This window comes from Anomaloglossus baeobatrachus, chromosome 10, assembly GCF_048569485.1.
Source record: "Anomaloglossus baeobatrachus isolate aAnoBae1 chromosome 10, aAnoBae1.hap1, whole genome shotgun sequence".
NCBI classification, from domain to species: domain Eukaryota; kingdom Metazoa; phylum Chordata; class Amphibia; order Anura; family Aromobatidae; genus Anomaloglossus; species Anomaloglossus baeobatrachus.
Window position 1 is genome coordinate 198,037,574 of NC_134362.1, and position 10,532 is coordinate 198,048,105.

Here is a 10,532-nt window from a genome sequence, read left to right on the forward strand (position 1 = left end):
GACTTGTCCTTATAGATCATCAATAAAGACACCTAGTACTCAATCACAGTGTATGGGTTGTGCCAATTACTACCGTATGTGTTCCCAGCTAATGGGTGGGAGTGCCCGACATCCACCGATATGCTGCAGCTTTTGGCATTACTGTTTCTAAAAGATCGATACTCAATCGAGATCCGGATCGAGTATTGCAGTGTCCCGGGTTTCGGCACCAAATTCTGTGAGCGAAACACACTCCCTTCTATAAGTCTTGAACTCCAAATTAATAAGATTTATTTTACGTGTTGATTTCTTTTATTTCGGGGGAGATCGTTTAGATCTAAGCTTCAGCTGGCTAAGTTACAGAGACCTAAATAATTGGGAGGTATGGCACTTCCCGATATGTATTTGTATTATTTAGCCGGTCAGTTGAAGTATTTGGGCACGTGGATGCAGTCTGGGGCGCTTGATCCTTCAGAATCTTAATTAGCAGAATATGCGGGTCTGGACCTCCTCTGGGACTTACTGGTCGACCCCAAGTATGTCTTTTCTCACAAGCTACTCCTGATATATCAACTGGGTATTAAAGTATGGAAGGAGGCTAAAAATGTGTTTGGCTATATTGATATTCCTCTCGAGGCCCCATTATGGCACAATATGGATCTTCCCCATTTTCTAGGACTCCATGACTTTAGAGCAGGGGTGGGGAACCTTTTTACTGCCGGGGGCCATTTGGAAAATTCTACCAACCTTCGGGGGCCGCACAAAATCATCAACTTGAAAATGACACGGCTATAATTGGTCAAACAATTAATTAACTCACCCCTATACCCCTACTGTGGCGGCTAGAGCTGATTCTCTTTGGTGCGCTGTGATGTTTGCGTCTCAACTGCTTTTCCAGGTTTGTCTTTGTTTGAAGCGCAGATTGGTAAATCATATATATTACACAGGAGACACTGTACATACACACACCGCTCTGACACACTGCCCGTATACTGCACACAGCCTTGACACAGTTGTCATATTGTACACTACCCATGACACACACTGGCCATATATATAGTACACATGCACAGGAGATACTGTATACTGCACACAGCACTCACATGCCGTATACCGCACACACAAGCCATACACAGCACTCAACAAGCCAAAAAGTTCTGCATGTAAACATGTGCACACCAGGAATTAGATATACCAATAAACCTTACAATATGAAACTTTATTAAGTGCCAAACACAGCACACACACACGCCGTATACACAGCACACACACAGCACACACGCCGTATACACAACACACACACAGCACACACGCCGTATACACAGCACATACACAGCACACACGCCGTATACACAGCACATACACAGCACACACGCCGTATACACAGCACATACACAGCACACACGCCGTATACACAGCACATACACAGCACACACGCCGTATACACAGCACATACACAGCACACACGCCGTATACACAGCACACACGCCGTATACACAGCACACACGCCGTATACACAGCACACACACAGCACACACGCCGTATACACAGCACATACACAGCACACACGCCGTATACACAGCACACACACAGCACACACGCCGTATACACAGCACATACACAGCACACACGCTGTATACACAGCACACACACAGCACACACGCTGTATACACAGCACATACACAGCACACACGCCGTATACACAGCACATACACAGCACACACGCCGTATACACAGCACATACACAGCACACACGCCGTATACACAGCACATACACAGCACACACGCCGTATACACAGCACATACACAGCACACACGCCGTATACACAGCACATACACAGCACACACGCCGTATACACAGCACATACACAGCACACACGCCGTATACACAGCACATACACAGCACACACGCCGTATACACAGCACATACACAGCACACACGCCGTATACACAGCACATACACAGCACACACGCCGTATACACAGCACATACACAGCACACACGCCGTATACACAGCACACACACAGCACACACGCCGTATACACAGCACACACACAGCACACACGCCGTATACACAGCACATACACAGCACACACACAGCACACACGCCGTATACACAGCATACACACAGCACACACGCCGTATACACAGCACACACACGCCGTATACACAGCACATACACAGCACACACGCCGTATACACAGCACATACACAGCACACACGTCGTATACACAGCACATACACAGCACACACGCCGTATACACAGCACATACACAGCACACACGCCGTATACACAGCACATACACAGCACACACGCCGTATACACAGCACACACACAGCACACACGCCGTATACACAGCACACACACAGCACACACGCCGTATACACAGCACACACACAGCACACACGCCGTATACACAGCACATACACAGCACACACGCCGTATACACAGCACATACACAGCACACACGCCGTATACACAGCACAGACACAGCACACACGCCGTATACACAGCACACACACAGCACACACGCCGTATACACAGCACACACACAGCACACACGCCGTATACACAGCACACACACAGCACACACGCCGTATACACAGCACACACACAGCACACACGCCGTATACACAGCACACACACAGCACACATGCTGTATACACAGCACACACACAGCACACACGCTGTATACACAGCACACACACAGCACACACGCTGTATACACAGCACACACACAGCACACACGCTGTATACACAGCACACACACGCTGTATACACAGCACACACACGCTGTATACACAGCACACACACAGCACACACGCTGTATACACAGCACACACACAGCACACACGCTGTATACACAGCACACACACAGCACACACGCCGTATACACAGCACATACACAGCACACACGCCGTATACACAGCACATACACAGCACACACGCCGTATACACAGCACACACGCCGTATACACAGCACACACGCCGTATACACAGCACACACACAGCACACACGCTGTATACACAGCACACACACAGCACACACGCTGTATACACAGCACACACACAGCACACACGCTGTATACACAGCACACGCACATGTCGTATACACAACAGACGCTGGACACTTAAGTCACAAATACATTTGATATATGGTGGTATATATTAGATATAAACACACTTAGCGCAGATATAAGTACCTGCTGCTTAGTTGCCCTGTAAGATCAGGTGCAGCACAAGTGATGGATGCAGCAGCTCAGCTCAAGGGCTGGCTTCATTCTCGTCTTTTCTCTCCAAGAAAAGACCTGCTAGCCATGAACAGCCGAGCACAGAATGGGAGTGTGAGAGGTAGAACGCACGGCACTATACAGCCTTCTATATCCCGTGCAGGCCCCTCCCCCATCACTCTGATTCTAGCTGCAATCTCACAGGGAGCATGTAGGAGCCAGAGGGAGGAAGTCCCACCCCCAGTGCTGTCTGCCGGCAATAGACAAGATGAGCAGCTGCCCGAGCACCACAACCACCGGGAATCTGCCCCAGTGCCCTGGGGGCCACAGAAAAGGTCATTGCGGGCCGCATACGGCCCGCGGGCCGGAGGTTCCCACCCCTGCTTTAGAGAATGGCAAATTAAGGGAATAACCTCGGTGGGCTCTCTGGTTCCCAACCGCACGTTTCGCTCCTTTGCATAGTTGCAGTCCACATTTGACTTGCCAGACTCCCAGATTAGACATGCGTTCCAATGTCAGTTCCCCGGAAGAGATCTTAAATTCTCATTTTCCCAATTATCAGAATGGTCAGGTCCCCGGAGGGTAAATCTCTAGGTTGTACTCCTCTCTCATTCATGCCAAGGCACAAAATAACCCACTACCTGTGTTGAGGATAAGAATTAAGTAACTAAAAATACTTAATTCAGCCATTTCATAGACTCAGGTATATAGTTTAGTAGATGTAAACTAACACACATATTTATGAATGCTTTGGTTTCTTACAAACACGTATATATGTATACTGTATATTTAGTGATTTTCCTTAACACAGTATATACCAGTATATATGTAACATGAAGATGGCTGCCACATCCTGTCTACACCCAAGATGATGAACAAAGGAGAAATTCCTAAAGCTTGGACTGACCAATGCAGAAGAGATTATGCTAATTTCTATACGTCTTGAGCCCCGACCAACGATATTTGATTGGACTAAACTTTTGTTTACACCCTTTTACTTCTTGGTCCTATAAGGGCTTTGTCTAAGAATAAAGATCAGTCTGTCGGCTAGTCAGTCGTGAGAGAGAGAGAGTCATAATTGATTCAACTAATTGTTATTCTTTCTCGCTGTGCACACACGACAATATAATTTGGAACAGCAGTCAGATCCAGAGAGACCGCTTGAGTCTCATCCTCAACACCTGTCATAGACAAATGGAAGCGGAGAATTCCAGAGCTGGATGATATAGTCTGGGATGATGTTGCTGAATCTCATACCGGCTATTAATAACAAATTCATCCAATAGTACATTATCCATCAGAGCTATATTACTCCTGTAAAACTTAGCAATATGGGGGGTCTTCGGAGTGACTGCTGTCTGAGATGTGGGAGGGCTAAGGCGGATTTTTGGCACATGATATGGGACTGTCATTTTATTAAGGCATACTGGAGGGATAATCAATACATCACACACGCTTTGCGGTGCAATGAAAGTTTCTGCTTTATTACATCATGTGACCAGTTTATATAGTACCTCAAACAAAGAAATAACTCCTCCGAACTACGCACCAATAAGAGCAGTAGGGGCGTGAACAGAAATGTGAACCTTCCCCGCCCACCAGTGTTAGCTGAGCCCTATTACAAGATGTTCTCTCACACCTATAAACTATCCGAAGGATCCGGAGCTCAATATTGGGACAAAAAACTGGAGCTTCTGAACAGGACCATCCCAGGTGATAAAGTTTCAGGCGTGATGAAATCCATTTATTCGACCCTCTCCCTTCCCGCTCCTTCGAGGGAGAGTCGTGACTGCCCCGTGCAAAATTATCTAATCAATCTGTATCAAAATCAGTGGTTTATTTATTCAGTGAGCCCCGCTTACCTCCGCTCCTGCCCTGGAGAAAAGCACGTCCACTTCATCAAAGACCAGATGACACAGGCGAAGCAGGAGAAGTCCATGATGCGCCAAACACCGCAGCAAACTGTGCGGGGGTGGTGACAACAATCTCACCTGTCCACATAAACAAGAGGTTAATCCAAAAGATAGGAGCAGTGCACGCCCTGAAAATTCCCCCCCCCCTAAAAAAAGGACACTCACATGATTTTCTAAAGTTAATGCTCTCAACGTCGTCTTTTTTAAGTCCAACCAGGAGCAGCACGGGCTCAGCGGCCGGATGTATTTACTTAAGTCCATCAGCTGCTTGTACACAAAGTGAGCTTTACCCCAACCGGGGCAGACGATCACCGCGTGGGGCTACAGAGAAAGAATTTCCCCCAAAAAATAATTCAGAAAATCTGATCATTTACGAGTCTTCCATGTCCGTTATATAGCTCGGGTTATGTGTGCAGACAGCTTGAAATAGTAATGGCAAATTAAAAAAAATAAATAAATTGGTATTTTCTGGATTATAATTTGCATTTTTCCTCCCAAAACTTTGGTAGGAAAATGAGGGGTGCGTTTTATAATCTGAATGCACCTTACCGGGAGGTAATGGAGAGGAGTAGCAGGAGGTAGGGGAAATGCTGGGCGAGCCGTGCCGGGGTCTGCGGGCGAGCCGTGCCGGGGGCCTGCGGGCGAGACGTGCCGGGGCCTGCGGGCGAGACGTGCCGGGGCCTGCGGGCGAGACGTGCCGGGGCCTGCGGGCGAGACGTGCCGGGGCCTGCGGGCGAGACGTGCCGGGGCCTGCGGGCGAGACGTGCCGGGGCCTGCGGGCGAGACGTGCCGGGGCCTGCGGGCGAGACGTGCCGGGCCTGCGGGCGAGACGTGCCGGGGCCTGCGGGCGAGACGTGCCGGGGCCTGCGGGCGAGACGTGCCGGGGCCTGCGGGCGAGACGTGCCGGGCCTGCGGGGGAGACGTGCCGGGGCCTGCGGGGGAGACGTGCCGGGGCCTGCGGGGAGACGTGCCGGGGCCTGCGGGGGAGACGTGCCGGGGCCTGCGGGGGAGACGTGCCGGGGCCTGCGGGGGAGACGTGCCGGGGCCTGCGGGGGAGACGTGCCGGGGCTGCGGGGAGACGTGCCGGGGCCTGCGGGGGAGACGTGCCGGGGCCTGCGGGAAAGACGTGGCGGGGCCTGCGGGAAAGACGTGGCGGGGCCTGCGGGAAAGACGTGCCGGGGCCTGCGGGAAGACGTGCCGGGGCCTGCGGGGGAGCCGTGCTGGGAGTGGTAAGGCAGGGGCATCCTGAAGATGTCGGTGGTGCAGGTTTCAAATATTGGCACCCGGAGTCGGCGTGTGCACAAATGGAGCTCTCAGCTCAAGATCTCATCTGCGCATGCGCCGCCTCCAGCCCACATTGATCTCCTAGCAAAGAACTTAAGGAAAATGGTGCTCGGAGGTGGCGTGGGCGCAGATGAGATCTTGGCTTGTTACTAAGCCGATAGCTCAATGCATGCACGCGCCGACTTCGGGTGCCATTTCTTTGAAGCCTGCACCGCTGACAGTTTCTGGAAGTTGCCTACTTCAGACACCCGCTGGCCAGCATCAACCTACTCTACCACCACCCCTGCCTCCTGTGACCCCGCTCCACCCACCACCTCTGCGTCCTGTGACCCCGCTCCACCACCGCTGACACCTTCCCCCCTTAAGATTGTTAGGCGGACCCCATCTTTTTGTTTTGTTTTCTCTAAATTTGAGGTGTGTCTTATAAACCGAAAAATCCGGTAACACCCCATATGTACTCACCCCGTGTTTAGCGGGCAGTAATTTGTAGGCCGTGGATGCATAGCTTAGATACGTCAGAAGGGGAGGAATATAATATATGGGATTGGATCCATCGGGGCAGATCACAATGGTATCGAAGCCCTCGGCTATTGGGGACCAGCAGTAGGACTCCGTCAGATTCGGTCCATTGTAGCCGCACATAGCAAGTCGCTGAAACAGACGCAGAATGGAAACTCTCACTAATATTACCCGGTTCATCCAATAGACAGGCGTTTTACCATTACAAATACCTTTTTAATATCTGTAGAGAGCGACGTATCGTCCAGGGTGGAGCACGGGGACAGCGACTGGCTCACAAATACAGCGTGCCCGGGATTTGTGAATCTTGGAGGCTGCAGGAAAGTTAAATTGTCAGTATGGAGAAAGGTCTGATTTCTGATAAATGACAATTTCTGCACCTGTGGCGATAGTGAATATGATTATTTTGTAAATAGCATGAATTGGGAAAAATGAAAAGGAAGAAGAAGAAGGAGGAGGTAGGAGGAGGTAGGAGGAAGAAGGAGGAGGAGGAAGGAGGAGGAAGAAGGAGGAGGAAGAAGGAGGAAGAAGGAGGAGGAGGAGGAAGAAGGAGGAAGAAGGAGGAGGAGGAGGAGGAGGAAGAAGGAGGAGGAGGAGGAGGAAGAAGGAGGAGGAGGAGGAAGAAGGAGGAGGAGGAGGAAGAAGGAGGAGGAGGAGGAAGAAGGAGGAGGAGGAGGAGAAGGAGGAAGAAGGAGGAGGAGGGATGAGGAGGAAGAAGGAGGAGGAGGAGGAAGAAGGAGGAGGAAGAAGGAGGAAGAGGAAGAAAGAGGAGGAGGAAGAAGGAGGAGGAAGAAGGAGGAGGAGGAAGGAGGAGGAACAAGAAGGAGGAGGAAGGAGGAGGAACAAGGAGGAGGAGGAAGGAGGAGGAGGAGGAAGAAGGAGGAGGAGGAAGAAGGAGGAGGAGGAAGAAGGAGGAGGAGAGAAGAGAGAGGAGGAGAGAAGGAGAGGAGGAGGAGGAAGGAGGAGGAGGAAGGAGGAGGAAGAAGGAGGAGGAAGGAGGAGGAACAAGGAGAAGGAGGAGGAAGAAGGAGGAGGAGGAGGAGAGGAAGGAGGAGGAGGAGGAGGAGGAGGAGAAGAAGGAGGAGGAAGGAGGAGGAACAAGGAGAAGGAGGAGGAAGAGGAGGAGAGGAGGAGGAGGAGGAGGAGGAGGAGGAGGAGGAAGGAGGAGGAGGAAGAAGGAGGAGGAGGAGGAAGAAGGAGGAGGAGGAGGAAGAAGGAGGAGGAGGAGGAAGAAGGAGGAGGAGGAGGAGAAGAGGAGGAAGAAGGAGGAGGAAGAAGGAGGAGGAAGAGAGGAGGAGGAAGAAGGAGGAGGAGAAGGAGGAGGAGAGAAGGAGGAGGAGGAGGAGGAAGAAGGAGGAGGAGGAGGAAGAAGGAGGAGGAGGAAGGAAGAAGGAAGGAGGAGGAGGAGGAAGAGGAGGAGGAGGAGGAGGAGGAGAAGAGGAGGAGGAAGAAGGGGAGGAGGAGGAAGAAGGAGGAGGAGAAGAGAGGAGGAGAGGAGGAAGAAGAGGAGGAGGAAGAAGGAGGAGGAGAGAGAGAGAGGAGGAAGAGAGGAGGAGGAAGAAGGAGGAGGAAGAAGAAGGAGGAAGAAGAAGGAGGAGGAGGAGGAAGAAGAAGGAGGAGGAAGAAGAAGGAGGAGAGGAGGAGAAGGAGGAGGAGGAGGAAGAAGGAGGAGGAGGAGGAGGAGAGGAAGGAGGAGGAGGAAGAAGGAGGAGGAGGAGGAGAGAAGGAGGAGGAGAGGAGGAGGAGGAGAAGGAGGAGGAGGAAGAAGGAGGAGGTGGAAGAAGAGGAGGAGGAAGAAGAGGAGGAGAGCAGGAGGAGGAGGAAGGAGGAGGAGGAGGAAGAAGAGGAGGAAGAAAGAGGAGGAGGAAGAAGGAGGAGGAAGAAGGAGGAGGAAGAAGAGGAGGAAGGTGGAGGAGGAAGGAGGAGGAAGAAGAGGAGGAAGAAGAAGGAGGAAGAAGAAGGAGAACGAGGAGAAGGAAGAGAGAAGAGGAGAGAAGAGGAGCGGGAAGCAACGTTGTGCGGAAATCAGCCCCTAACCGTAAATGATGTGCGTCCCCGGGCTGTATAGACATGAATATGACCGCACAGATAGTCCTACCATTCTGGGACTCCTCTTCTGGGGACTGCCTCGCCGTGGGGCTTAAGAACTGAAGAAGTCTGTGATGGAAAGTGAACAATGAATGGTTGTCACCTGATATACACGAGTGCGGTATAATACAAGAAGTGATCTGCAACCGGAGGCCGAAGAACCACAAGTGGGACACGGAACAGCAGCACGGAGGTGCGAATGAAAGCCTGACACATGGTGATACTATGTATGGAGAAAACACCTCAATTTTTGTGCCTGTGAATAACCTCTGGCATCATTGCCACTGATATGTACCCTCCGGCCTCGCCCCCCCCAGGGTATACCCTCCTGGCCCCCATGCCACAATGCCGAGCCGTACATCACCAAGCACAATGCCGAGCCGTACATCACCAAGCACAATGCCGAGCCGTACATCACCAAGCACAATGCCGAGCCGAACATCACCAAGCACAATGCCGAGCCGTACATCACCAAGCACAATGCCAAGCCGTACATCACCAAGCACAATGCCGAGCCGTACATCACCAAGCACAATGCCGAGCCATACATCACCAAGCACAATGCTGAGCCATACATCACCAAGCACAATGCCGAGCCGTACATCACCAAGCACAATGCCGAGCCGTACATCAACCAAGCACAATGCCGAGCCGTACATCACCAAGCACAATGCCGAGCATCGGCTGGAGCAGTGTAAAGCCGCCACCACTGGACTCTGGAGGAGTCGTGTTCTGTGCAGTGATGGCTTGCACATCTTGATCTGATGGAGGAGTCTGGGTTTGCTGATTTCAGGAGAACATTACCCCTTGACTGCATTGTGTATGAATCTAGAATGGGAGGTTAGGAAAGCTCCTGGAGGTGTAAGGGAAGGGGGGGGGGGGCATATACATTTCTTCGCAGAGTGCACTTACCTTGTCAGGCCTTGTTTCTTTTCCATTTCTGGCTTCTTCTCACCAATTGATCTTAAACAACAGAATAGTCAAAACTTTTCATTCATTGTTTCCAGTAGTTAAAGTACTGGTGAACATTAAGCCATTTCATGCAGTCCCTGAAGACGCTGCACATCCTCACGTAGAAACAGAGAATTATGACACGAGGAGGCACAATCTTACCTTAATTTGGACAACGATTTCTCGGTGATTTCTAGATGGAAACGAAAAAATGAATTTGTAACTAATGACCGGATGATAAAATTTATGTAGAGGGTTTCAGTTTAGTTCACGTTTACATTTTCGCCACCCTTTAACACTGGTTACATTATTTGCAGTGTGGTCAGCCAGGCTCCTCTACACCCCCCACCTGACGAGGACGTCTAGCACAAGATAGCAAGTTAAGAGGAGAGCCGGTCTTCCCCAAAGCCTTATACGGTAAAGCCTTACCCGTGGACAGCCTGTGCCGCAGATCTCTATTGGACCACGCCGGCCACACAAACTGAGCCGGATCGGACTCCACTTTGGCATCACTTTCTGATGTTTGCGGCTCCTCTTCACCTGTCTGATTTGGCGTCTCATCACTAT

At 51.1% G+C, this 10,532-nt stretch overlaps 1 protein-coding gene and 1 long non-coding RNA gene across 2 annotated transcripts in view; both read right to left on the reverse strand.

Annotated features, from left to right (window-relative positions):
• The window catches only part of TDRD12 (tudor domain containing 12), a 109,563-nt gene extending 104,387 nt beyond the window's left edge, over positions 1 to 5,176 (reverse strand). The window contains exon 1 of the mRNA XM_075326119.1: positions 5,073 to 5,176. The gene's annotated coding sequence lies outside the window, so the exon portion shown is untranslated. The remainder of the gene's footprint in view (positions 1 to 5,072) is intronic.
• Positions 5,177 to 5,290: 114 nt separating this feature from the next.
• LOC142254806 (uncharacterized) lies at positions 5,291 to 7,236 on the reverse strand. The gene is made up of 3 exons (XR_012727312.1): positions 7,139 to 7,236; positions 6,870 to 7,058; positions 5,291 to 5,444 (listed from the first exon to the last, which is right to left on the reverse strand). It is a non-coding gene; the product is annotated as an uncharacterized LOC142254806 (long non-coding RNA).
• Between the last annotated feature and the right edge of the window lie 3,296 nt (positions 7,237 to 10,532).